The following is a 22,695-nucleotide window of genomic DNA, read 5'->3' on the forward strand; positions in this document are numbered from 1 at the left end:
GTTGTGCCTGGTTAGTACCTGGATGGGAGACCGCTTGGGAATACCAGGTGCTGTAAGCATCTTGTCAAAACCATTTTCGACATTTCATGGATGTTCATCTCCTTTTGACCTCCTAAATCATGAAAGACTTCCCTCCTCTGCACATCTCACAACATTTTATTGAAGCTCTCCTTCTGATAATCTTCATTCCCGTAGTTGTAGAAGTAATAAAGCAAAAGAAGAGCAAGCGGCAACAAAGTCGACTCCTTTAACGAAGGGTTCTCCAAAGAGGACCCCTCACCCTCCACACCGGATCCAAATATCCAAATACACGATCCACATGCAAGACTATGGACCGTTCGGATTTCCGAAGGGGATTTGTTCAGCGACAATGTTGCTCACAGCCATACTACCCTGAAAACGCCCGATCTCGTCTGATCTCGGAAGCTGAGCAGGGTTGGGCCTGGTTAGTACCTGGATGGGAGACCGCTTTGGAATACCAGGTGCTGTAAGCATCTTGTCAAAACCATTTTCGACATTTCATGGATGTTCATCTCCTTTTGACCTCCTAAATCATGAAAGACTTCCCTCCTCTGCACATCTCACAACATTTTATTGAAGCTCTCCTTCTGATAATCTTCATTCCCGTAGTTGTAGAAGTAATAAAGCAAAAGAAGAGCAAGCGGCAACAAAGTCGACTCCTTTAACGAAGGGTTCTCCAAAGAGGACCCCTCACCCTCCACACCCGATCCAAATATCCAAATACACGATCCACATGCAAGACTATGGACCGTTCGGATTTCCAAAGGGGATTTGTTCAGCGACAATGTTGCTCACGGCCATACTACCCTGAAAACGCCCGATCTCGTCTGATCTCGGAAGCTAAGCAGGGTTGGGCCTGGTTAGTACCTGGATGGGAGACCGCTTAAGAATACCAGGTGCTGTAAGCATCTTGTCAAAACCATTTTCGACATTTCATGGATGTTCATCTCCTTTTGACCTCCTAAATCATGAAAGACTTCCCTCCTCTGCACATCTCACAACATTTTATTGAAGCTCTCCTTCTGATAATCTTCATTCCCGTAGTTGTAGAAGTAATAAAGCAAAAGAAGAGCAAGCGGCAACAAAGTCGACTCCTTTAACGAAGGGTTCTCCAAAGAGGACCCCTCACCCTCCACACCGGATCCAAATATCCAAATACACGATCCACATGCAAGACTATGGACCGTTCGGATTTCCGAAGGGGATTTGTTCAGCGACAATGTTGCTCACAGCCATACTACCCTGAAAACGCCCGATCTCGTCTGATCTCGGAAGCTGAGCAGGGTTGGGCCTGGTTAGTACCTGGATGGGAGACCGCTTTGGAATACCAGGTGCTGTAGGCATCTTGTCAAAACCATTTTCGACATTTCATGGATGTTCATCTCCTTTTGACCTCCTAAATCATGAAAGACTTCCCTCCTCTGCACATCTCACAACATTTTATTGAAGCTCTCCTTCTGATAATCTTCATTCCCGTAGTTGTAGAAGTAATAAAGCAAAAGAAGAGCAAGCGGCAACAAAGTCGACTCCTTTAACGAAGGGTTCTCCAAAGAGGACCCCTCACCCTCCACACCCGATCCAAATATCCAAATACACGATCCACATGCAAGACTATGGACCGTTCAGATTTCCAAAGGGGATTTGTTCAGCGACAATGTTGCTCACGGCCATACTACCCTGAAAACGCCCGATCTCGTCTGATCTCGGAAGCTAAGCAGCGTTCGGCCTGGTTAGTACCCGGATGAGAGACCGCTTGGAAATACCAGGTGCTGTAAGCATCTTGTCAAAACCATTTTCGACATTTCATGGATGTTCATCTCCTTTTGACCTCCTAAATCATGAAAGACTTCCCTCGTCTGCACATCTCACAACATTTTATTGAAGCTCTCCTTCTGATAATCTTCATTCCAGTAGTTGTAGAAGTAATAAAGCAGAAGAAGAGCAAGCGGCAACAAAGTCGACTCCTTTAACGAAGGGTTCTCCAAAGAGGACCACTCACCCTCCACACCGGATCCAAATATCCAAATACACGATCCACATGCAAGACTATAAACCGTTCGGATTTCCAAAGGGGATTTGTTTAGCGACAATGTTGCTCACGGCCATACTACCCTGAAAACGCCCGATCTCGTCTGATCTTGGAAGCTAAGCAGGGTTGTGCCTGGTTAGTACCTGGATGGGAGACCGCTTGGGAATACCAGGTGCTGTAAGCATCTTGTCAAAACCATTTTCGACATTTCATGGATGTTCATCTCCTTTTGACCTCCTAAATCATGAAAGACTTCCCTCCTCTGCACATCTCACAACATTTTATTGAAGCTCTCCTTCTGATAATCTTCATTCCCGTAGTTGTAGAAGTAATAAAGCAAAAGAAGAGCAAGCGGCAACAAAGTCGACTCCTTTAACGAAGGGTTCTCCAAAGAGGACCCCTCACCCTCCACACCGGATCCAAATATCCAAATACACGATCCACATGCAAGACTATGGACCGTTCGGATTTCCGAAGGGGATTTGTTCAGCGACAATGTTGCTCACAGCCATACTACCCTGAAAACGCCCGATCTCGTCTGATCTCGGAAGCTGAGCAGGGTTGGGCCTGGTTAGTACCTGGATGGGAGACCGCTTTGGAATACCAGGTGCTGTAAGCATCTTGTCAAAACCATTTTCGACATTTCATGGATGTTCATCTCCTTTTGACCTCCTAAATCATGAAAGACTTCCCTCCTCTGCACATCTCACAACATTTTATTGAAGCTCTCCTTCTGATAATCTTCATTCCCGTAGTTGTAGAAGTAATAAAGCAAAAGAAGAGCAAGCGGCAACAAAGTCGACTCCTTTAACGAAGGGTTCTCCAAAGAGGACCCCTCACCCTCCACACCCGATCCAAATATCCAAATACACGATCCACATGCAAGACTATGGACCGTTCGGATTTCCAAAGGGGATTTGTTCAGCGACAATGTTGCTCACGGCCATACTACCCTGAAAACGCCCGATCTCGTCTGATCTCGGAAGCTAAGCAGGGTTGGGCCTGGTTAGTACCTGGATGGGAGACCGCTTAAGAATACCAGGTGCTGTAAGCATCTTGTCAAAACCATTTTCGACATTTCATGGATGTTCATCTCCTTTTGACCTCCTAAATCATGAAAGACTTCCCTCCTCTGCACATCTCACAACATTTTATTGAAGCTCTCCTTCTGATAATCTTCATTCCCGTAGTTGTAGAAGTAATAAAGCAAAAGAAGAGCAAGCGGCAACAAAGTCGACTCCTTTAACGAAGGGTTCTCCAAAGAGGACCCCTCACCCTCCACACCGGATCCAAATATCCAAATACACGATCCACATGCAAGACTATGGACCATTCGGATTTCCGAAGGGGATTTGTTCAGCGACAATGTTGCTCACAGCCCTACTACCCTGAAAACGCCCGATCTCGTCTGATCTCGGAAGCTGAGCAGGGTTGGGCCTGGTTAGTACCTGGATGGGAGACCGCTTTGGAATACCAGGTGCTGTAAGCATCTTGTCAAAACCATTTTCGACATTTCATGGATGTTCATCTCCTTTTGACCTCCTAAATCATGAAAGACTTCCCTCCTCTGCACATCTCACAACATTTTATTGAAGCTCTCCTTCTGATAATCTTCATTCCCGTAGTTGTAGAAGTAATAAAGCAAAAGAAGAGCAAGCGGCAACAAAGTCGACTCCTTTAACGAAGGGTTCTCCAAAGAGGACCCCTCACCCTCCACACCGGATCCAAATATCCAAATACACGATCCACATGCAAGACTATAAACCGTTTGGATTTCCAAAGGGGATTTGTTCAGCGACAATGTTGCTCACGGCCATACTACCCTGAAAACGCCCGATCTCGTCTGATCTCGGAAGCTAAGCAGGGTTGTGCCTGGTTAGTACCTGGCTGGGAGACCGCTTTGGAATACCAGGTGCTGTAAGCATCTTGTCAAAACCATTTTCGACATTTCATGGATGTTCATCTCCTTTTGACCTCCTAAATCATGAAAGACTTCCCTCCTCTGCACATCTCACAACATTTTATTGAAGCTCTCCTTCTGATAATCTTCATTCCCGTAGTTGTAGAAGTAATAAAGCAAAAGAAGAGCAAGCGGCAACAAAGTCGACTCCTTTAACGAAGGGTTCTCCAAAGAGGACCCCTCACCCTCCACACCCGATCCAAATATCCAAATACACGATCCACATGCAAGACTATGGACCGTTCAGATTTCCAAAGGGGATTTGTTCAGCGACAATGTTGCTCACGGCCATACTACCCTGAAAACGCCCGATCTCGTCTGATCTCGGAAGCTAAGCAGCGTTCGGCCTGGTTAGTACCCGGATGAGAGACCGCTTGGAAATACCAGGTGCTGTAAGCATCTTGTCAAAACCATTTTCGACATTTCATGGATGTTCATCTCCTTTTGACCTCCTAAATCATGAAAGACTTCCCTCCTCTGCACATCTCACAACATTTTATTGAAGCTCTCCTTCTGATAATCTTCATTCCCGTAGTTGTAGAAGTAATAAAGCAAAAGAAGAGCAAGCGGCAACAAAGTCGACTCCTTTAACGAAGGGTTCTCCAAAGAGGACCCCTCACCCTCCACACCGGATCGAAATATCCAAATACACGATCCACATGCAAGACTATGGACCGTACGGATTTCCAAAGGGGATTTGTTCAGCGACAATGTTGCTCACGGCCATACTACCCTGAAAACGCCCGATCTCGCCTGATCTCGGAAGCTAAGCAGGGTTGTGCCTGGTTAGTACCTGGATGGGAGACTGCTTGGGAATACCAGGTGCTGTAAGCATCTTGTCAAAACCATTTTCGACATTTCATGGATGTTCATCTCCTTTTGACCTCCTAAATCATGAAAGACTTCCCTCCTCTGCACATCTCACAACATTTTATTGAAGCTCTCCTTCTGATAATCTTCATTCCCGTAGTTGTAGAAGTAATAAAGCAAAAGAAGAGCAAGCGGCAACAAAGTCGACTCCTTTAACGAAGGGTTCTCCAAAGAGGACCCCTCACCCTCCACACCCGATCCAAATATCCAAATACACGATCCACATGCAAGACTATGGACCGTTCGGATTTCCAAAGGGGATTTGTTCAGCAACAATGTTGCTCACGGCCATACTACCCTGAAAACGCCCGATCTCGTCTGATCTCGGAAGCTAAGCAGGGTTCGGCCTGGTTAGTACCTGGATGGGAGACCGCTTGGGAATACCAGGTGCTGTAAGCATCTTGTCAAAACCATTTTCGACATTTCATGGATGTTCATCTCCTTTTGACCTCCTAAATCATGAAAGACTTCCCTCCTCTGCACATCTCACAACATTTTATTGAAGCTCTCCTTCTGATAATCTTCATTCCCGTAGTTGTAGAAGTAATAAAGCAAAAGAAGAGCAAGCGGCAACAAAGTCGACTCCTTTAACGAAGGGTTCTCCAAAGAGGACCCCTCACCCTCCACACCGGATCCAAATATCCAAATACACGATCCACATGCAAGACTATGGACCGTTCGGATTTCCAAAGGGGATTTGTTCAGCGACAATGTTGCTCACAGCCATACTACCCTGAAAACGCCCGATCTCGTCTGATCTCGGAAGCTGAGCAGGGTTGGGCCTGGTTAGTACCTGGATGGGAGACCGCTTTGGAATACTAGGTGCTGTAAGCATCTTGTCAAAACCATTTTCGACATTTCATGGATGTTCAATCTCCTTTTGACCTCCTAAATCATGAAAGACTTCCCTCCTCTGCACATCTCACAACATTTTATTGAAGCTCTCCTTCTGATAATCTTCATTCCCGTAGTTGTAGAAGTAATAAAGCAAAAGAAGAGCAAGCGGCAACAAAGTCGACTCCTTTAACGAAGGGTTCTCCAAAGAGCACCACTCACCCTCCACACCGGATCCAAATATCCAAATACACGATCCACATGCAAGACTATGGACCGTTCGGATTTCCAAAGGGGATTTGTTCAGCGACAATGTTGCTCACGGCCATACTACCCTGAAAACGCCCGATCTCGTCTGATCTTGGAAGCTAAGCAGGGTTGGGTCTGGTTAGTACCTGGATGGGAGACCCCTTGGGAATACCAGGTGCTGTAAGCATCTTGTCAAAACCATTTTCGACATTTCATGGATGTTCATCTCCTTTTGACCTCCTAAATCATGAAAGACTTCCCTCCTCTGCACATCTCACAACATTTTATTGAAGCTCTCCTTCTGATAATCTTCATTCCCGTAGTTGTAGAAGTAATAAAGCAAAAGAAGAGCAAGTGGCAACAAAGTCGACTCCTTTAACGAAGGGTTCTCCAAAGAGGACCCCTCACCCTCCACACCGGATCGAAATATCCAAATACACGATCCACATGCAAGACTATGGACCGTACGGATTTCCAAAGGGGATTTGTTCAGCGACAATGTTGCTCACGGCCATACTACCCTGAAAACGCCCAATCTCGTCTGATCTCGGAAGCTAAGCAGCGTTCGGCCTGGTTAGTACCTGGATGGGAGGCCGCTTGGAAATACCAGGTGCTGTAAGCATCTTGTCAAAACCATTTTCGACATTTCATGGATGTTCATCTCCTTTTGACCTCCTAAATCATGAAAGACTTCCCTCCTCTGCACATCTCACAACATTTTATTGAAGCTCTCCTTCTGATAATCTTCATTCCCGTAGTTGTAGAAGTAATAAAGCAAAAGAAGAGCAAGCGGCAACAAAGTCGACTCCTTTAACGAAGGGTTCTCCAAAGAGCACCACTCACCCTCCACACCGGATCCAAATATCCAAATACACGATCCACATGCAAGACTATGGACCGTTCGGATTTCCAAAGGGGATTTGTTCAGCGACAATGTTGCTCACGGCCATACTACCCTGAAAACGCCCGATCTCGTCAGATCTTGGAAACTAAGCAGGATTGGGCCTGGTTAGTACCTGGATGGGAGACCGCTTGGGAATACCAGGTGCTGTAAGCATCATGTCAAAACCATTTTCGACATTTCATGGATGTTCATCTCCTTTTGACCTCCTAAATCATGAAAGACTTCCCTCCTCTGCACATCTCACAACATTTTATTGAAGCTCTCCTTCTGATAATCTTCATTCCCGTAGTTGTAGAAGTAATAAAGCAAAAGAAGAGCAAGCGGTAACAAAGTCGACTCCTTTAACGAAGGGTTCTCCAAAGAGGACCACTCACCCTCCACACCGGACCCAAATATCCAAATACACGATCCACATGCAAGACTATGGACCGTTCGGCTTTCCAAAGGGGATTTGTTCAGCGACAATGTTGCTCATGGCCATACTACCCTGAAAACGCCCAATCTCGTCTGATCTTGGAAGCTAAGCACGGATGGGCCTGGTTAGTACCTGAATGGGAGACCGCTTGGGAATACCAGGTGCTGTAAGCATCTTGTCAAAACCATTTTCGACATTTCATGGATGTTCATCTCCTTTTGACCTCCTAAATCATGAAAGACTTCCCTACTCTGCACATCTCACAACATTTTATTGAAGCTCTCCTTCTGATAATCTTCATTCCCGTAGTTGTAGAAGTAATAAAGCAAAAGAAGAGCAAGCGGCAACAAAGTCGACTCCTTTAACGAAGGGTTCTCCAAAGAGGACCACTCACCCTCCACACCGGATCCAAATATCCAAATACACGATCCACATGCAAGACTACGGACCGTTCGGATTTCCAAAAGGGATTTGTTCAGCGACAATGTCGCTCACGGCCATACTACCCTGAAAACGCCCGATCTCGTCTGATCTTGGAAGCTAAGCAGGGTTGGGCCTGGTTAGTACCTGGGTGGGAGACCGCTTGGGAATACCAGGTGCTGTAAGCATCTTGTCAAAACCATTTTCGACATTTCATGGATGTTCATCTCCTTTTGACCTCCTAAATCATGAAAGACTTCCCTCCTCTGCACATCTCACAACATTTTATTGAAGCTCTCCTTCTGATAATCTTCATTCCCGTAGTTGTAGAAGTAATAAAGCAAAAGAAGAGCAAGCGGCAACAAAGTCGACTCCTTTAACGAAGGGTTCTCCAAAGAGGACCCCTCACCCTCCACACCCGATCCAAATATCCAAATACACGATCCACATGCAAGACTATGGACCGTTCGGATTTCCAAAGGGGATTTGTTCAGCGACAATGTTGCTCACGGCCATACTACCCTGAAAACGCCCGATCTCGTCTGATCTCGGAAGCTAAGCAGGGTTGGGCCTGGTTAGTACCTGGATGGGAGACCGCTTGGGAATACCAGGTGCTGTAAGCATCTTGTCAAAACCATTTTCGACATTTCATGGATGTTCATCTCCTTTTGACCTCCTAAATCATGAAAGACTTCCCTCCTCTGCACATCTCACAACATTTTATTGAAGCTCTCCTTCTGATAATCTTCATTCCCGTAGTTGTAGAAGTAATAAAGAAAAAGAAGAGCAAGTGGCAACAAAGTCGACTCCTTTAATGAAGGGTTCTCCAAAGAGGACCCCTCACCCTCCACACCCGATCCAAATATCCAAATACACGATCCACATGCAAGACTATGGACCGTTCGGATTTCCAAAGGGGATTTGTTCAGCAACAATGTTGCTCATGGCCATACTACCCTGAAAACGCCCGATCTCGTCTGATCTCGGAAGCTAAGCAGGGTTGGGCCTGGTTAGGAACTGGATGGGAGACCGCTTGGGAATACCAGGTGCTGTAAGCATCTTGTCAAAACCATTTTCGACATTTCATGGATGTTCGTCTCCTTTTGACCTCCTAAATCATGAAAGACTTCCCTCCTCTGCACATCTCACAACATTTTATTGAAGCTCTCCTTCTGATAATCTTCATTCCAGTAGTTGTAGAAGTAATAAAGCATAGGAAGAGCAAGCGGCAACAAAGTCGACTCCTTTAACGAAGGGTTCTCCAAAGAGGACCACTCACCCTCCACACCGGATCCAAATATCCAAATACACGATCCACATGCAAGACTATGGACCGTTCGGATTTCCAAAGGGGATTTGTTCAGCGACAATGTTGCTCACGGCCATACGACCCTGAAAACGCCCGATCTCGTCTGATCTCGGAAGCTAAGCAGGGTTGGGCCTGGTTAGTACCTGGATGGGAGACTGCTTGGGAATGCCAGGTGCTGTAAGCATCTTGTCAAAACCATTTTCGACATTTCATGGATGTTCATCTTCTTTTGACCTCCTAAATCATGAAAGACTTCCCTCCTCTGCACATCTCACAACATTTTATTGAAGCTCTCCTTCTGATAATCTTCATTCCCGTAGTTGTAGAAGTAATAAAGCAAAAGAAGAGCAAGTGGCAACAAAGTCGACTCCTTTAACGAAGGGTTCTCCAAAGAGGACCCCTCACCCTCCACACCCGATCCAAATATCCAAATACACGATCCACATGCAAGACTATGGACCGTTCGGATTTCCAAAGGGGATTTGTTCAGCGACAATGTTGCTCACGGCCATAATACCCTGAAAACGCCTGATCTCGTCTGATCTCGGAAGCTAAGCAGGGTTGGGCCTGGTTAGTACCTGGATGGGAGACCGCTTGGGAATACCAGGTGCTGTAAGCATCTTGTCAAAAACATTTTCGACATTTCATGGATGTTCATTTCCTTTTGACCTCCTAAATCATGAAAGACTTCCCTCCTCTGAACATCTCACAACATTTTTTGAAGCTCTCCTTCTGATAATCTTCATTCCCGTAGTTGTAGAAGTAATAAAGCAAAAGAAGAGCAAGCGGCAACAAAGTCGACTCCTTTAACGAAGGGTTCTCCAAAGAGCACCACTCACCCTCCACACCGGATCCAAATATCCAAATACACGATCCACATGCAAGACTATGGACCGTTCGGATTTCCAAAGGGGATTTGTTCAGCGACAATGTTGCTCACGGCCATACTACCCTGAAAACGCCCGATCTCGTCAGATCTTGGAAACTAAGCAGGATTGGGCCTGGTTAGTACCTGGATGGGAGACCGCTTGGGAATACCAGGTGCTGTAAGCATCATGTCAAAACCATTTTCGACATTTCATGGATGTTCATCTCCTTTTGACCTCCTAAATCATGAAAGACTTCCCTCCTCTGCACATCTCACAACATTTTATTGAAGCTCTCCTTCTGATAATCTTCATTCCCGTAGTTGTAGAAGTAATAAAGCAAAAGAAGAGCAAGCGGTAACAAAGTCGACTCCTTTAACGAAGGGTTCTCCAAAGAGGACCACTCACCCTCCACACCGGATCCAAATATCCAAATACACGATCCACATGCAAGACTATGGACCGTTCGGCTTTCCAAAGGGGATTTGTTCAGCGACAATGTTGCTCATGGCCATACTACCCTGAAAACGCCCAATCTCGTCTGATCTTGGAAGCTAAGCACGGATGGGCCTGGTTAGTACCTGAATGGGAGACCGCTTGGGAATACCAGGTGCTGTAAGCATCTTGTCAAAACCATTTTCGACATTTCATGGATGTTCATCTCCTTTTGACCTCCTAAATCATGAAAGACTTCCCTACTCTGCACATCTCACAACATTTTATTGAAGCTCTCCTTCTGATAATCTTCATTCCCGTAGTTGTAGAAGTAATAAAGCAAAAGAAGAGCAAGCGGCAACAAAGTCGACTCCTTTAACGAAGGGTTCTCCAAAGAGGACCACTCACCCTCCACACCGGATCCAAATATCCAAATACACGATCCACATGCAAGACTACGGACCGTTCGGATTTCCAAAAGGGATTTGTTCAGCGACAATGTCGCTCACGGCCATACTACCCTGAAAACGCCCGATCTCGTCTGATCTTGGAAGCTAAGCAGGGTTGGGCCTGGTTAGTACCTGGGTGGGAGACCGCTTGGGAATACCAGGTGCTGTAAGCATCTTGTCAAAACCATTTTCGACATTTCATGGATGTTCATCTCCTTTTGACCTCCTAAATCATGAAAGACTTCCCTCCTCTGCACATCTCACAACATTTTATTGAAGCTCTCCTTCTGATAATCTTCATTCCCGTAGTTGTAGAAGTAATAAAGCAAAAGAAGAGCAAGCGGCAACAAAGTCGACTCCTTTAACGAAGGGTTCTCCAAAGAGGACCCCTCACCCTCCACACCCGATCCAAATATCCAAATACACGATCCACATGCAAGACTATGGACCGTTCGGATTTCCAAAGGGGATTTGTTCAGCGACAATGTTGCTCACGGCCATACTACCCTGAAAACGCCCGATCTCGTCTGATCTCGGAAGCTAAGCAGGGTTGGGCCTGGTTAGTACCTGGATGGGAGACCGCTTGGGAATACCAGGTGCTGTAAGCATCTTGTCAAAACCATTTTCGACATTTCATGGATGTTCATCTCCTTTTGACCTCCTAAATCATGAAAGACTTCCCTCCTCTGCACATCTCACAACATTTTATTGAAGCTCTCCTTCTGATAATCTTCATTCCCGTAGTTGTAGAAGTAATAAAGAAAAAGAAGAGCAAGTGGCAACAAAGTCGACTCCTTTAATGAAGGGTTCTCCAAAGAGGACCCCTCACCCTCCACACCCGATCCAAATATCCAAATACACGATCCACATGCAAGACTATGGACCGTTCGGATTTCCAAAGGGGATTTGTTCAGCAACAATGTTGCTCATGGCCATACTACCCTGAAAACGCCCGATCTCGTCTGATCTCGGAAGCTAAGCAGGGTTGGGCCTGGTTAGGAACTGGATGGGAGACCGCTTGGGAATACCAGGTGCTGTAAGCATCTTGTCAAAACCATTTTCGACATTTCATGGATGTTCGTCTCCTTTTGACCTCCTAAATCATGAAAGACTTCCCTCCTCTGCACATCTCACAACATTTTATTGAAGCTCTCCTTCTGATAATCTTCATTCCCGTAGTTGTAGAAGTAATAAAGCAAAAGAAGAGCAAGTGGCAACAAAGTCGACTCCTTTAACGAAGGGTTCTCCAAAGAGGACCCCTCACCCTCCACACCCGATCCAAATATCCAAATACACGATCCACATGCAAGACTATGGACCGTTCGGATTTCCAAAGGGGATTTGTTCAGCGACAATGTTGCTCACGGCCATAATACCCTGAAAACGCCTGATCTCGTCTGATCTCGGAAGCTAAGCAGGGTTGGGCCTGGTTAGTACCTGGATGGGAGACCGCTTGGGAATACCAGGTGCTGTAAGCATCTTGTCAAAAACATTTTCGACATTTCATGGATGTTCATTTCCTTTTGACCTCCTAAATCATGAAAGACTTCCCTCCTCTGAACATCTCACAACATTTTTTGAAGCTCTCCTTCTGATAATCTTCATTCCCGTAGTTGTAGAAGTAATAAAGCAAAAGAAGAGCAAGCGGCAACAAAGTCGACTCCTTTAACAAAGGGTTCTCCAAAGAGGACCCCTCACCCTCCACACCCGATCCAAATGTCCAAATACACGATCCACATGCAAGACTATGGACCGTTCGGATTTCCAAAGGGGATTTGTTCAGCGACAATGTTGCTCACGGCCATACTACCCTGAAAACGCCCGATCTCGTCTGATCTCGGAAGCTAAGCAGGGTTGGGCCTGGTTAGTACCTGGATGGGAGACCGCTTGGGAATACCAGGTGCTGTAAGCATCTTGTCAAAACCATTTTCGACATTTCATGGATGTTCATCTCCTTTTGACCTCCTAAATCATGAAAGACTTCCCTCCTCTGCACATCTCACAACATTTTATTGAAGCTCTCCTTCTGATAATCTTCATTCCCGTAGTTGTAGAAGTAATAAAGCAAAAGAAGAGCAAGTGGCAACAAAGTCGACTCCTTTAACGAAGGGTTCTCCAAAGAGGACCCCTCACCCTCCACACCCGATCCAAATATCCAAATACACGATCCACATGCAAGACTATGGACCGTTCGGATTTCCAAAGGGGATTTGTTCAGCGACAATGTTGCTCACGGCCATACTACCCTGAAAACGCCCAATCTTGTCTGATTTCGGAAGCTAAGCAGGGTTGGGCCTGGTTAGTACCTGGATGGGAGACTGCTTGGGAATACCAGGTGCTGTAAGCATCTTGTCAAAACCATTTTCGACATTTCATGGATGTTCATCTCCTTTTGACCTCCTAAATCATGAAAGACTTCCCTCCTCTGCACATCTCACAACATTTTATTGAAGCTCTCCTTCTGATAATCTTCATTCCCGTAGTTGTAGAAGTAATAAAGCAAAAGAAGAGCAAGCGGCAACAAAGTCGACTCCTTTAACGAAGGGTTCTCCAAAGAGGACCCCTCACCCTCCACACCCGATCCAAATATCCAAATACACGATCCACATGCAAAACTATGGACCGTTCGGATTTCCAAAGGGGATTTGTTCAGCAACAATGTTGCTCACGGCCATACTACCCTGAAAACGCCCGATCTCGTCTGATCTCGGAGGCTAAGCAGGGTTCGGCCTGGTTAGTACCTGGATGGGAGACCGCTTGGGAATACCAGGTGCTGTAAGCATCTTGTCAAAACCATTTTCGACATTTCATGGATGTTCATCTCCTTTTGACCTCCTAAATCATGAAAGACTTCCCTCCTCTGCACATCTCACAACATTTTATTGAAGCTCTCCTTCTGATAATCTTCATTCCCGTAGTTGTAGAAGTAATAAAGCAAAAGAAGAGCAAGCGGCAACAAAGTCGACTCCTTTAATGAAGGGTTCTCCAAAGAGGACCACTCACCCTCCACACCGGATCCAAATATCCAAATACACGATCCACATGCAAGACTATGGACCGTTCGGATTTCCAAAGGGGATTTGTTCAGCGACAATGTTGCTCACGGCCATGCTACCCTGAAAACGCCCGGTCTCGTCTGATCTCGGAAGCTAAGCAGGGTTGGGCCTGGTTAGTACCTGGATGGGAGACCGCTTGGGAATACCAGGTGCTGTAAGCATCTAGTCAAAACCATTTTCGACATTTCATGGATGTTCATCTCCTTTTGACGTCCTAAATCATGAAAGACTTCCCTCCTTTGCACATCTCACAACATTTTATTGAAGCTCTCCTTCTGATAATCTTCATTCCCGTAGTTGTAGAAGTAATAAAGCGAAAGAAGAGCAAGTGGCAACAAAGTCGACTCCTTTAACGAAGGGTTCTCCAAAGAGGACCCCTCACCCTCCACACCCGATCCAAATATCCAAATACACGATCCACATGCAAGACTATGGACCGTTCGGATTTCCAAAGGGGATTTGTTCAGCAACAATGTTGCTCACGGCCATACTACCCTGAAAACGCCTGATCTCGTCTGATCTCGGAAGCTAAGCAGGGTTGGGCCTGGTTAGTACCTGGATGGGAGACCGCTTGGGAATACCAGGTGCTGTAAGCATCTTGTCAAAACCATTTTCGACATTTCATGGATGTTCATCTCCTTTTGACCTCCTAAATCATGAAAGACTTCCCTCCTCTGCACATCTCACAACATTTTATTGAAGCTCTCCTTCTGATAATCTTCATTCCCGTAGTTGTAGAAGTAATAAAGCAAAAGAAGAGCAAGCGGCAACAAAGTCGACTCCTTTAACGAAGGGTTCTCCAAAGAGGACCCCTCACCCTCCACACCCGATCCAAATATCCAAATACCCGATCCACATGCAAGACTATGGACCGTTCGGATTTCCAAAGGGGATTTGTTCAGCGACAATGTTGCTCACGGCCATACTACCCTGAAAACGCCCAATCTCATCTGATCTCGGAAGCTAAGCAGGGTTGGGCCTAGTTAGTACCTGGATGGGAGACCGCTTGGGAATACCAGGTGCTGTAAGCATCTAGTCAAAACCATTTTCGACATTTCATGGATGTTCATCTCCTTTTGACCTCCTAAATCATGAAAGACTTCCCTCCTCTGCACATCTCACAACATTTTATTGAAGCTCTCCTTCTGATAATCTTCATTCCCGTAGTTGTAGAAGTAATAAAGCAAAAGAAGAGCAAGTGGCAACAAAGTCGACTCCTTTAACGAAGGGTTCTCCAAAGAGGACCCCTCACCCTCCACACCCGATCCAAATATCCAAATACACGATCCACATGCAAGACTATGGACCGTTCGGATTTCCAAAGGGGATTTGTTCAGCGACAATGTTGCTCACGGCCATACTACCCTGAAAACGCCCGATCTCGTCTGATCTCGGAAGCTAAGCAGGGTTGGGCCTGGTTAGTACCTGGATGGGAGACTGCTTGGGAATACCAGGTGCTGTAAGCATCTTGTCAAAACCATTTTCGACATTTCATGGATGTTCATCTCCTTTTGACCTCCTAAATCATGAAAGACTTCCCTCCTCTGCACATCTCACAACATTTTATTGAAGCTCTCCTTCTGATAATCTTCATTCCCGTAGTTGTAGAAGTAATAAAGCAAAAGAAGAGCAAGCGGCAACAAAGTCGACTCCTTTAACGAAGGGTTCTCCAAAGAGGACCCCTCACCCTCCACACCCGATCCAAATATCCAAATACACGATCCACATGCAAAACTATGGACCGTTCAGATTTCCAAAGGGGATTTGTTCAGCAACAATGTTGCTCACGGCCATACTACCCTGAAAACGCCCGATCTCGTCTGATCTCGGAGGCTAAGCAGGGTTCGGCCTGGTTAGTACCTGGATGGGAGACCGCTTGGGAATACCAGGTGCTGTAAGCATCTTGTCAAAACCATTTTCGACATTTCATGGATGTTCATCTCCTTTTGACCTCCTAAATCATGAAAGACTTCCCTCCTCTGCACATCTCACAACATTTTATTGAAGCTCTCCTTCTGATAATCTTCATTCCCGTAGTTGTAGAAGTAATAAAGCAAAAGAAGAGCAAGCGGCAACAAAGTCGACTCCTTTAACGAAGGGTTCTCCAAAGAGGACCACTCACCCTCCACACCGGATCCAAATATCCAAATACACGATCCACATGCAAGACTATGGACCGTTCGGATTTCCAAAGGGGATTTGTTCAGCGACAATGTTGCTCACGGCCATGCTACCCTGAAAACGCCCGGTCTCGTCTGATCTCGGAAGCTAAGCAGGGTTGGGCCTGGTTAGTACCTGGATGGGAGACCGCTTGGGAATACCAGGTGCTGTAAGCATCTAGTCAAAACCATTTTCGACATTTCATGGATGTTCATCTCCTTTTGACCTCCTAAATCATGAAAGACTTCCCTCCTCTGCACATCTCACAACATTTTATTGAAGCTCTCCTTCTGATAATCTTCATTCCCGTAGTTGTAGAAGTAATAAAGCAAAAGAAGAGCAAGTGGCAACAAAGTCGACTCCTTTAACGAAGGGTTCTCCAAAGATTACCCCTCACCCTCCACACCCGATCCAAATATCCAAATACACGATCCACATGCAAGACTATGGACCGTTCGGATTTCCAAAGGGGATTTGTTCAGCAACAATGTTGCTCACGGCCATACTACCCTGAAAACGCCTGATCTCGTCTGATCTCGGAAGCTAAGCAGGGTTGGGCCTGGTTAGTACCTGGATGGGAGACCGCTTGGGAATACCAGGTGCTGTAAGCATTTTGTCAAAACCATTTTCGACATTTCATGGATGTTCATCTCCTTTTGACCTCCTAAATCATGAAAGACTTCCCTCCTCTGCACATCTCACAACATTTTATTGAAGCTCTCCTTCTGATAATCTTCATTCCCGTAGTTGTAGAAGTAATAAAGCAAAAGAAGAGCAAGCGGCAACAAAGTCGACTCCTTTAACGAAGGGTTCTCCAAAGAGGACCCCTCACCCTCCACACCCGATCCAAATATCCAAATACCCGATCCACATGCAAGACTATGGACCGTTCGGATTTCCAAAGGGGATTTGTTCAGCGACAATGTTGCTCACGGCCATACTACCCTGAAAACGCCCAATCTCATCTGATCTCGGAAGCTAAGCAGGGTTGGGCCTAGTTAGTACCTGGATGGGAGACCGCTTGGGAATACCAGGTGCTGTAAGCATCTAGTCAAAACCATTTTCGACATTTCATGGATGTTCATCTCCTTTTGACCTCCTAAATCATGAAAGACTTCCCTCCTCTGCACATCTCACAACATTTTATTGAAGCTCTCCTTCTGATAATCTTCATTCCCGTAGTTGTAGAAGTAATAAAGCATAGGAAGAGCAAGCGGCAACAAAGTCGACTCCTTTAACGAAGGGTTATCCAAAGAGGACCACTCACCCTCCACACCGGATCCAAATATCCAAATACACGATCCACATGCAAGACTATGGACCGTTCGGATTTCCAAAGGGGATTTGTTCAGCGAAAATGTTGCTCACGGCCATACTACCCTGAAAACGCCCGATCTCGTCTGATCTCGGAAGCTAAGCAGGGTTGGGCCTGGTTAGTACCTGGAAGGGAGACCGCTTGGGAATACCAGGTGCTGTAAGCATCTTGTCAAAACCATTTTCGACATTTCATGGATGTTCATCTCCTTTTGACCTCCTAAATCATGAAAGACTTCCCTCCTCTGCACATCTCACAACATTTTATTGAAGCTCTCCTTCTGATAATCTTCATTCCCGTAGTTGTAGAAGTAATAAAGCAAAAGAAGAGCAAGCGGCAACAAAGTCGACTCCTTTAACGAAGGGTTCTCCAAAGAGGACCCCTCACCCTCCACACCCGATCCAAACATCCAAATACACGATCCACATGCAAGACTATGGACCGTTCGGATTTCCAAAGGGGATTTTTTCAGCGACAATGTTGCTCACGGCCATACTACCCTGAAAACGCCTGATCTTGTCTGATCTCGGAAGCTAAGCAGGGTTGGGCCTGGTTAGTACCTGGATGGGAGACCGCTTGGGAATACCAGGTGCTGTAAGCATCTTGTCAAAAACATTTTCGACATTTCATGGATGTTCATTTCCTTTTGACCTCCTAAATCATGAAAGACTTCCCTCCTCTGAACATCTCACAACATTTTTTTGAAGCTCTCCTTCTGATAATCTTCATTCCCGTAGTTGTAGAAGTAATAAAGCAAAAGAAGAGCAAGCGGCAACAAAGTCGACTCCTTTAACGAAGGGTTCTCCAAAGAGGACCCCTCACCCTCCACACCCGATCCAAATATCCAAATACACGATCCACATGCAAGACTATGGACCGTTCGGATTTCCAAAGGGGATTTGTTCAGTGACAATGTTGCTCACGGCCATACTACCCTGAAAACGCCCGATCTCGTCTGATCTCGGAAGCTAAGCAGGGTTGGGCCTGGTTAGTACCTGGATGGGAGACCGCTTGGGAATACCAGGTGCTGTAAGCATCTTGTCAAAACCATTTTCGACATTTCATGGATGTTCATCTCCTTTTGACCTCCTAAATCATGAAAGACTTCCCTCCTCTGCACATCTCACAACATTTTATTGAAGCTCTCCTTCTGATAATCTTCATTCCCGTAGTTGTAGAAGTAATAAAGCATAGGAAGAGCAAGCGGCAACAAAGTCGACTCCTTTGACGAAGTGTTCTCCAAAGAGGACCCCTCACCCTCCACACCCGATCCAAATATCCAAATACACGATCCACATGCAAGACTATGGACCGTTCGGATTTCCAAAGGGGATTTGTTCAGCGACAATGTTGCTCACGGCCATACTACCCTGAAAACGCCCGATCTCGTCTGATCTCGGAAGCAAAGCAGGGTTGGGCCTGGTTAGTACCTGGATGGGAGACCGCTTGGGAATACCAGGTGCTGTAAGCATCTTGTCAAAACCATTTTCGACATTTCATGGATGTTCATCTCCTTTTCACCTCCTAAATCATGAAAGACTTCCCTCCTCTGCACATCTCACAACATTTTATTGAAGCTCTCCTTCTGATAATCTTCATTCCCGTAGTTGTAGAAGTAATAAAGCAAAAGAAGAGCAAGTGGCAACAAAGTCGACTCCTTTAACGAAGGGTTCTCCAAAGAGGACCCCTCACCCTCCACACCCGATCCAAATATCCAAATACACGATCCACATGCAAGACTATGGACCGTTCGGATTTCCAAAGGGGATTTGTTCAGCAACAATGTTGCTCACGGCCATACTACCCTGAAAACGCCCGATCTCGTCTGATCTCGGAGGCTAAGCAGGGTTCGGCCTGGTTAGTACCTGGATGGGAGACCGCTTGGGAATACCAGGTGCTGTAAGCATCTTGTCAAAACCATTTTCGACATTTCATGGATGTTCATCTCCTTTTGACCTCCTAAATCATGAAAGACTTCCCTCCTCTGCACATCTCACAACATTTTATTGAAGCTCTCCTTCTGATAATCTTCATTCCCGTAGTTGTAGAAGTAATAAAGCAAAAGAAGAGCAAGCGGCAACAAAGTCGACTCCTTTAACGAAGGGTTCTCCAAAGAGGACCACTCACCCTCCACACCGGATCCAAATATCCAAATACACGATCCACATGCAAGACTATGGACCGTTCGGATTTCCAAAGGGGATTTGTTCAGCGACAATGTTGCTCACGGCCATGCTACCCTGAAAACGCCCGGTCTCGTCTGATCTCGGAAGCTAAGCAGGGTTGGGCCTGGTTAGTACCTGGATGGGAGACCGCTTGGGAATACCAGGTGCTGTAAGCATCTAGTCAAAACCATTTTCGACATTTCATGGATGTTCATCTCCTTTTGACCTCCTAAATCATGAAAGACTTCCCTCCTCTGCACATCTCACAACATTTTATTGAAGCTCTCCTTCTGATAATCTTCATTCCCGTAGTTGTAGAAGTAATAAAGCAAAAGAAGAGCAAGTGGCAACAAAGTCGACTCCTTTAACGAAGGGTTCTCCAAAGAGGACCCCTCACCCTCCACACCCGATCCAAATATCCAAATACACGATCCACATGCAAGACTATGGACCGTTCGGATTTCCAAAGGGGATTTGTTCAGCAACAATGTTGCTCACGGCCATACTACCCTGAAAACGCCTGATCTCGTCTGATCTCGGAAGCTAAGCAAGGTTGGGCCTGGTTAGTACCTGGATGGGAGACCGCTTGGGAATACCAGGTGCTGTAAGCATCTTGTCAAAACCATTTTCGACATTTCATGGATGTTCATCTCCTTTTGACCTCCTAAATCATGAAAGACTTCCCTCCTCTGCACATCTCACAACATTTTATTGAAGCTCTCCTTCTGATAATCTTCATTCCCGTAGTTGTAGAAGTAATAAAGCAAAAGAAGAGCAAGCGGCAACAAAGTCGACTCCTTTAACGAAGGGTTCTCCAAAGAGGACCACTCACCCTCCACACCGGATCCAAATATCCAAATACACGATCCACATGCAAGACTATGGACCGTTCGGATTTCCAAAGGGGATTTGTTCAGCGACAATGTTGCTCACGGCCATACTACCCTGAAAACGCCCGTTCTCGTCTGATCTCGGAAGGTAAGCAGGGTTGGGCCTGGTTAGTACCTGGATGGGAGACCGCTTGGGAATACCAGGTGCTGTAAGCATCTAGTCAAAACCATTTTCGACATTTCATGGATGTTCATCTCCTTTTGACCTCCTAAATCATGAAAGACTTCCCTCCTCTGCACATCTCACAACATTTTATTGAAGCTCTCCTTCTGATAATCTTCATTCCCGTAGTTGTAGAAGTAATAAAGCAAAAGAAGAGCAAGTGGCAACAAAGTCGACTCCTTTAACGAAGGGTTCTCCAAAGAGGACCCCTCACCCTCCACACCCGATCCAAATATCCAAATACACGATCCACATGCAAGACTATGGACCGTTCGGATTTCCAAAGGGGATTTGTTCAGCAACAATGTTGCTCACGGCCATACTACCCTGAAAACGCCTGATCTCGTCTGATCTCGGAAGCTAAGCAGGGTTGGGCCTGGTTAGTACCTGGATGGGAGACCGCTTGGGAATACCAGGTGCTGTAAGCATCTTGTCAAAACCATTTTCGACATTTCATGGATGTTCATCTCCTTTTGACCTCCTAAATCATGAAAGACTTCCCTCCTCTGCACATCTCACAACATTTTATTGAAGCTCTCCTTCTGATAATCTTCATTCCCGTAGTTGTAGAAGTAATAAAGCAAAAGAAGAGCAAGCGGCAACAAAGTCGACTCCTTTAACGAAGGGTTCTCCAAAGAGGACCCCTCACCCTCCACACCCGATCCAAATATCCAAATACACGATCCACATGCAAAACTATGGACCGTTCGGATTTCCAAAGGGGATTTGTTCAGCAACAATGTTGCTCACGGCCATACTACCCTGAAAACGCCCGATCTCGTCTGATCTCGGAGGCTAAGCAGGGTTCGGCCTGGTTAGTACCTGGATGGGAGACCGCTTGGGAATACCAGGTGCTGTAAGCATCTTGTCAAAACCATTTTCGACATTTCATGGATGTTCATCTCCTTTTGACCTCCTAAATCATGAAAGACTTCCCTCCTCTGCACATCTCACAACATTTTATTGAAGCTCTCCTTCTGATAATCTTCATTCCCGTAGTTGTAGAAGTAATAAAGCAAAAGAAGAGCAAGCGGCAACAAAGTCGACTCCTTTAACTAAGGGTTCTCCAAAGAGGACCACTCACCCTCCACACCGGATCCAAATATCCAAATACACGATCCACATGCAAGACTATGGACCGTTCGGATTTCCAAAGGGGATTTGTTCAGCGACAATGTTGCTCACGGCCATGCTACCCTGAAAACGCCCGGTCTCGTCTGATCTCGGAAGCTAACCAGGGTTGGGCCTGGTTAGTACCTGGATGGGAGACCGCTTGGGAATACCAGGTGCTGTAAGCATCTAGTCAAAACCATTTTCGACATTTCATGGATGTTCATCTCCTTTTGACCTCCTAAATCATGAAAGACTTCCCTCCTCTGCACATCTCACAACATTTTATTGAAGCTCTCCTTCTGATAATCTTCATTCCCGTAGTTGTAGAAGTAATAAAGCAAAAGAAGAGCAAGTGGCAACAAAGTCGACTCCTTTAACGAAGGGTTCTCCAAAGAGGACCCCTCACCCTCCACACCCGATCCAAATATCCAAATACACGATCCACATGCAAGACTATGGACCGTTCGGATTTCCAAAGGGGATTTGTTCAGCAACAATGTTGCTCACGGCCATACTACCCTGAAAACGCCTGATCTCGTCTGATCTCGGAAGCTAAGCAGGGTTGGGCCTGGTTAGTACCTGGATGGGAGACCGCTTGGGAATACCAGGTGCTGTAAGCATCTTGTCAAAACCATTTTCGACATTTCATGGATGTTCATCTCCTTTTGACCTCCTAAATCATGAAAGACTTCCCTCCTCTGCACATCTCACAACATTTTATTGAAGCTCTCCTTCTGATAATCTTCATTCCCGTAGTTGTAGAAGTAATAAAGCAAAAGAAGAGCAAGCGGCAACAAAGTCGACTCCTTTAACGAAGGGTTCTCCAAAGAGGACCCCTCACCCTCCACACCCGATCCAAATATCCAAATACACGATCCACATGCAAGATTATGGACCGTTCGGATTTCCAAAGGGGATTTGTTCAGCGACAATGTTGCTCACGGCCATACTACCCTGAAAACGCCCAATCTCATCTGATCTCGGAAGCTAAGCAGGGTTGGGCCTAGTTAGTACCTGGATGGGAGACCGCTTGGGAATACCAGGTGCTGTAAGCATCTAGTCAAAACCATTT

The 22,695-nt window shown here is 46.0% G+C and overlaps 47 non-coding genes and 6 pseudogenes across 47 annotated transcripts in view; all 53 read left to right on the forward strand.

The window, feature by feature from the left end:
- Nucleotides 1–59, forward strand: part of LOC144080308 (5S ribosomal RNA) — a 119-nt gene extending 60 nt beyond the window's left edge. The window contains exon 1 of the ribosomal RNA XR_013302344.1: nt 1–59. This exon is cut by the window's left edge and continues 60 nt beyond it. This is a non-coding gene — a ribosomal RNA (5S ribosomal RNA).
- Nucleotides 60–375: 316 nt separating this feature from the next.
- On the forward strand, nt 376–494 carry LOC144080216 (5S ribosomal RNA). The gene has a single exon (XR_013302254.1). It is a non-coding gene; the product is annotated as a 5S ribosomal RNA (ribosomal RNA).
- A 316-nt stretch (nt 495–810) lies between these two features.
- LOC144079851 (5S ribosomal RNA) lies at nt 811–929 on the forward strand. The gene has a single exon (XR_013301901.1). It is a non-coding gene; the product is annotated as a 5S ribosomal RNA (ribosomal RNA).
- A 316-nt stretch (nt 930–1,245) lies between these two features.
- On the forward strand, nt 1,246–1,364 carry LOC144080428 (5S ribosomal RNA). The gene has a single exon (XR_013302459.1). It is a non-coding gene; the product is annotated as a 5S ribosomal RNA (ribosomal RNA).
- Nucleotides 1,365–1,680: 316 nt separating this feature from the next.
- On the forward strand, nt 1,681–1,799 carry LOC144080736 (5S ribosomal RNA; annotated as a pseudogene).
- Nucleotides 1,800–2,115: 316 nt separating this feature from the next.
- On the forward strand, nt 2,116–2,234 carry LOC144080309 (5S ribosomal RNA). The gene has a single exon (XR_013302345.1). It is a non-coding gene; the product is annotated as a 5S ribosomal RNA (ribosomal RNA).
- Nucleotides 2,235–2,550: 316 nt separating this feature from the next.
- LOC144080217 (5S ribosomal RNA) lies at nt 2,551–2,669 on the forward strand. Its single transcript, XR_013302255.1, has one exon. It is a non-coding gene; the product is annotated as a 5S ribosomal RNA (ribosomal RNA).
- Nucleotides 2,670–2,985: 316 nt separating this feature from the next.
- Nucleotides 2,986–3,104, forward strand: LOC144079852 (5S ribosomal RNA). The gene has a single exon (XR_013301902.1). It is a non-coding gene; the product is annotated as a 5S ribosomal RNA (ribosomal RNA).
- Nucleotides 3,105–3,420: 316 nt separating this feature from the next.
- On the forward strand, nt 3,421–3,539 carry LOC144080539 (5S ribosomal RNA). Its single transcript, XR_013302565.1, has one exon. It is a non-coding gene; the product is annotated as a 5S ribosomal RNA (ribosomal RNA).
- A 316-nt stretch (nt 3,540–3,855) lies between these two features.
- Nucleotides 3,856–3,974, forward strand: LOC144080472 (5S ribosomal RNA). The gene has a single exon (XR_013302501.1). It is a non-coding gene; the product is annotated as a 5S ribosomal RNA (ribosomal RNA).
- A 316-nt stretch (nt 3,975–4,290) lies between these two features.
- LOC144080737 (5S ribosomal RNA) lies at nt 4,291–4,409 on the forward strand (annotated as a pseudogene).
- Nucleotides 4,410–4,725: 316 nt separating this feature from the next.
- Nucleotides 4,726–4,844, forward strand: LOC144080572 (5S ribosomal RNA). Its single transcript, XR_013302595.1, has one exon. It is a non-coding gene; the product is annotated as a 5S ribosomal RNA (ribosomal RNA).
- A 316-nt stretch (nt 4,845–5,160) lies between these two features.
- LOC144081179 (5S ribosomal RNA) lies at nt 5,161–5,279 on the forward strand. Its single transcript, XR_013303011.1, has one exon. It is a non-coding gene; the product is annotated as a 5S ribosomal RNA (ribosomal RNA).
- Nucleotides 5,280–5,595: 316 nt separating this feature from the next.
- Nucleotides 5,596–5,714, forward strand: LOC144080511 (5S ribosomal RNA). Its single transcript, XR_013302538.1, has one exon. It is a non-coding gene; the product is annotated as a 5S ribosomal RNA (ribosomal RNA).
- Nucleotides 5,715–6,031: 317 nt separating this feature from the next.
- Nucleotides 6,032–6,150, forward strand: LOC144079986 (5S ribosomal RNA). The gene has a single exon (XR_013302030.1). It is a non-coding gene; the product is annotated as a 5S ribosomal RNA (ribosomal RNA).
- A 316-nt stretch (nt 6,151–6,466) lies between these two features.
- LOC144080766 (5S ribosomal RNA) lies at nt 6,467–6,585 on the forward strand (annotated as a pseudogene).
- A 316-nt stretch (nt 6,586–6,901) lies between these two features.
- LOC144080537 (5S ribosomal RNA) lies at nt 6,902–7,020 on the forward strand. The gene has a single exon (XR_013302563.1). It is a non-coding gene; the product is annotated as a 5S ribosomal RNA (ribosomal RNA).
- Nucleotides 7,021–7,336: 316 nt separating this feature from the next.
- Nucleotides 7,337–7,455, forward strand: LOC144080496 (5S ribosomal RNA). Its single transcript, XR_013302524.1, has one exon. It is a non-coding gene; the product is annotated as a 5S ribosomal RNA (ribosomal RNA).
- A 316-nt stretch (nt 7,456–7,771) lies between these two features.
- Nucleotides 7,772–7,890, forward strand: LOC144079613 (5S ribosomal RNA). The gene has a single exon (XR_013301671.1). It is a non-coding gene; the product is annotated as a 5S ribosomal RNA (ribosomal RNA).
- A 316-nt stretch (nt 7,891–8,206) lies between these two features.
- LOC144080017 (5S ribosomal RNA) lies at nt 8,207–8,325 on the forward strand. The gene has a single exon (XR_013302060.1). It is a non-coding gene; the product is annotated as a 5S ribosomal RNA (ribosomal RNA).
- A 316-nt stretch (nt 8,326–8,641) lies between these two features.
- On the forward strand, nt 8,642–8,760 carry LOC144080619 (5S ribosomal RNA; annotated as a pseudogene).
- Nucleotides 8,761–9,076: 316 nt separating this feature from the next.
- LOC144080056 (5S ribosomal RNA) lies at nt 9,077–9,195 on the forward strand. Its single transcript, XR_013302097.1, has one exon. It is a non-coding gene; the product is annotated as a 5S ribosomal RNA (ribosomal RNA).
- A 316-nt stretch (nt 9,196–9,511) lies between these two features.
- On the forward strand, nt 9,512–9,630 carry LOC144080192 (5S ribosomal RNA). The gene has a single exon (XR_013302231.1). It is a non-coding gene; the product is annotated as a 5S ribosomal RNA (ribosomal RNA).
- A 315-nt stretch (nt 9,631–9,945) lies between these two features.
- On the forward strand, nt 9,946–10,064 carry LOC144080538 (5S ribosomal RNA). Its single transcript, XR_013302564.1, has one exon. It is a non-coding gene; the product is annotated as a 5S ribosomal RNA (ribosomal RNA).
- Nucleotides 10,065–10,380: 316 nt separating this feature from the next.
- LOC144080497 (5S ribosomal RNA) lies at nt 10,381–10,499 on the forward strand. The gene has a single exon (XR_013302525.1). It is a non-coding gene; the product is annotated as a 5S ribosomal RNA (ribosomal RNA).
- Nucleotides 10,500–10,815: 316 nt separating this feature from the next.
- Nucleotides 10,816–10,934, forward strand: LOC144079614 (5S ribosomal RNA). Its single transcript, XR_013301672.1, has one exon. It is a non-coding gene; the product is annotated as a 5S ribosomal RNA (ribosomal RNA).
- A 316-nt stretch (nt 10,935–11,250) lies between these two features.
- LOC144080028 (5S ribosomal RNA) lies at nt 11,251–11,369 on the forward strand. Its single transcript, XR_013302071.1, has one exon. It is a non-coding gene; the product is annotated as a 5S ribosomal RNA (ribosomal RNA).
- Nucleotides 11,370–11,685: 316 nt separating this feature from the next.
- On the forward strand, nt 11,686–11,804 carry LOC144080620 (5S ribosomal RNA; annotated as a pseudogene).
- A 316-nt stretch (nt 11,805–12,120) lies between these two features.
- LOC144080193 (5S ribosomal RNA) lies at nt 12,121–12,239 on the forward strand. Its single transcript, XR_013302232.1, has one exon. It is a non-coding gene; the product is annotated as a 5S ribosomal RNA (ribosomal RNA).
- Nucleotides 12,240–12,554: 315 nt separating this feature from the next.
- LOC144080040 (5S ribosomal RNA) lies at nt 12,555–12,673 on the forward strand. The gene has a single exon (XR_013302082.1). It is a non-coding gene; the product is annotated as a 5S ribosomal RNA (ribosomal RNA).
- Nucleotides 12,674–12,989: 316 nt separating this feature from the next.
- Nucleotides 12,990–13,108, forward strand: LOC144080689 (5S ribosomal RNA; annotated as a pseudogene).
- Nucleotides 13,109–13,424: 316 nt separating this feature from the next.
- On the forward strand, nt 13,425–13,543 carry LOC144079991 (5S ribosomal RNA). Its single transcript, XR_013302035.1, has one exon. It is a non-coding gene; the product is annotated as a 5S ribosomal RNA (ribosomal RNA).
- Nucleotides 13,544–13,859: 316 nt separating this feature from the next.
- On the forward strand, nt 13,860–13,978 carry LOC144079785 (5S ribosomal RNA). The gene has a single exon (XR_013301837.1). It is a non-coding gene; the product is annotated as a 5S ribosomal RNA (ribosomal RNA).
- A 316-nt stretch (nt 13,979–14,294) lies between these two features.
- Nucleotides 14,295–14,413, forward strand: LOC144081037 (5S ribosomal RNA). The gene has a single exon (XR_013302873.1). It is a non-coding gene; the product is annotated as a 5S ribosomal RNA (ribosomal RNA).
- Nucleotides 14,414–14,729: 316 nt separating this feature from the next.
- On the forward strand, nt 14,730–14,848 carry LOC144080172 (5S ribosomal RNA). The gene has a single exon (XR_013302212.1). It is a non-coding gene; the product is annotated as a 5S ribosomal RNA (ribosomal RNA).
- A 316-nt stretch (nt 14,849–15,164) lies between these two features.
- LOC144081106 (5S ribosomal RNA) lies at nt 15,165–15,283 on the forward strand. The gene has a single exon (XR_013302939.1). It is a non-coding gene; the product is annotated as a 5S ribosomal RNA (ribosomal RNA).
- A 316-nt stretch (nt 15,284–15,599) lies between these two features.
- On the forward strand, nt 15,600–15,718 carry LOC144079992 (5S ribosomal RNA). The gene has a single exon (XR_013302036.1). It is a non-coding gene; the product is annotated as a 5S ribosomal RNA (ribosomal RNA).
- A 316-nt stretch (nt 15,719–16,034) lies between these two features.
- LOC144079786 (5S ribosomal RNA) lies at nt 16,035–16,153 on the forward strand. Its single transcript, XR_013301838.1, has one exon. It is a non-coding gene; the product is annotated as a 5S ribosomal RNA (ribosomal RNA).
- Nucleotides 16,154–16,469: 316 nt separating this feature from the next.
- LOC144081038 (5S ribosomal RNA) lies at nt 16,470–16,588 on the forward strand. The gene has a single exon (XR_013302874.1). It is a non-coding gene; the product is annotated as a 5S ribosomal RNA (ribosomal RNA).
- Nucleotides 16,589–16,904: 316 nt separating this feature from the next.
- Nucleotides 16,905–17,023, forward strand: LOC144080173 (5S ribosomal RNA). Its single transcript, XR_013302213.1, has one exon. It is a non-coding gene; the product is annotated as a 5S ribosomal RNA (ribosomal RNA).
- Nucleotides 17,024–17,339: 316 nt separating this feature from the next.
- Nucleotides 17,340–17,458, forward strand: LOC144081087 (5S ribosomal RNA). The gene has a single exon (XR_013302920.1). It is a non-coding gene; the product is annotated as a 5S ribosomal RNA (ribosomal RNA).
- A 316-nt stretch (nt 17,459–17,774) lies between these two features.
- On the forward strand, nt 17,775–17,893 carry LOC144079962 (5S ribosomal RNA). Its single transcript, XR_013302008.1, has one exon. It is a non-coding gene; the product is annotated as a 5S ribosomal RNA (ribosomal RNA).
- Nucleotides 17,894–18,209: 316 nt separating this feature from the next.
- On the forward strand, nt 18,210–18,328 carry LOC144080052 (5S ribosomal RNA). The gene has a single exon (XR_013302093.1). It is a non-coding gene; the product is annotated as a 5S ribosomal RNA (ribosomal RNA).
- Nucleotides 18,329–18,644: 316 nt separating this feature from the next.
- LOC144081013 (5S ribosomal RNA) lies at nt 18,645–18,763 on the forward strand. The gene has a single exon (XR_013302851.1). It is a non-coding gene; the product is annotated as a 5S ribosomal RNA (ribosomal RNA).
- Nucleotides 18,764–19,079: 316 nt separating this feature from the next.
- LOC144079994 (5S ribosomal RNA) lies at nt 19,080–19,198 on the forward strand. Its single transcript, XR_013302038.1, has one exon. It is a non-coding gene; the product is annotated as a 5S ribosomal RNA (ribosomal RNA).
- Nucleotides 19,199–19,514: 316 nt separating this feature from the next.
- On the forward strand, nt 19,515–19,633 carry LOC144079788 (5S ribosomal RNA). Its single transcript, XR_013301839.1, has one exon. It is a non-coding gene; the product is annotated as a 5S ribosomal RNA (ribosomal RNA).
- A 316-nt stretch (nt 19,634–19,949) lies between these two features.
- On the forward strand, nt 19,950–20,068 carry LOC144079924 (5S ribosomal RNA). The gene has a single exon (XR_013301972.1). It is a non-coding gene; the product is annotated as a 5S ribosomal RNA (ribosomal RNA).
- Nucleotides 20,069–20,384: 316 nt separating this feature from the next.
- On the forward strand, nt 20,385–20,503 carry LOC144080030 (5S ribosomal RNA). The gene has a single exon (XR_013302073.1). It is a non-coding gene; the product is annotated as a 5S ribosomal RNA (ribosomal RNA).
- A 316-nt stretch (nt 20,504–20,819) lies between these two features.
- On the forward strand, nt 20,820–20,938 carry LOC144081039 (5S ribosomal RNA). The gene has a single exon (XR_013302875.1). It is a non-coding gene; the product is annotated as a 5S ribosomal RNA (ribosomal RNA).
- Nucleotides 20,939–21,254: 316 nt separating this feature from the next.
- LOC144079995 (5S ribosomal RNA) lies at nt 21,255–21,373 on the forward strand. The gene has a single exon (XR_013302039.1). It is a non-coding gene; the product is annotated as a 5S ribosomal RNA (ribosomal RNA).
- A 316-nt stretch (nt 21,374–21,689) lies between these two features.
- LOC144080267 (5S ribosomal RNA) lies at nt 21,690–21,808 on the forward strand. The gene has a single exon (XR_013302304.1). It is a non-coding gene; the product is annotated as a 5S ribosomal RNA (ribosomal RNA).
- A 316-nt stretch (nt 21,809–22,124) lies between these two features.
- Nucleotides 22,125–22,243, forward strand: LOC144081040 (5S ribosomal RNA). The gene has a single exon (XR_013302876.1). It is a non-coding gene; the product is annotated as a 5S ribosomal RNA (ribosomal RNA).
- Nucleotides 22,244–22,559: 316 nt separating this feature from the next.
- Nucleotides 22,560–22,678, forward strand: LOC144080174 (5S ribosomal RNA). The gene has a single exon (XR_013302214.1). It is a non-coding gene; the product is annotated as a 5S ribosomal RNA (ribosomal RNA).
- Nucleotides 22,679–22,695: the final 17 nt, after the last annotated feature.

This window comes from Stigmatopora argus, chromosome 8, assembly GCF_051989625.1.
Source record: "Stigmatopora argus isolate UIUO_Sarg chromosome 8, RoL_Sarg_1.0, whole genome shotgun sequence".
NCBI classification, from domain to species: domain Eukaryota; kingdom Metazoa; phylum Chordata; class Actinopteri; order Syngnathiformes; family Syngnathidae; genus Stigmatopora; species Stigmatopora argus.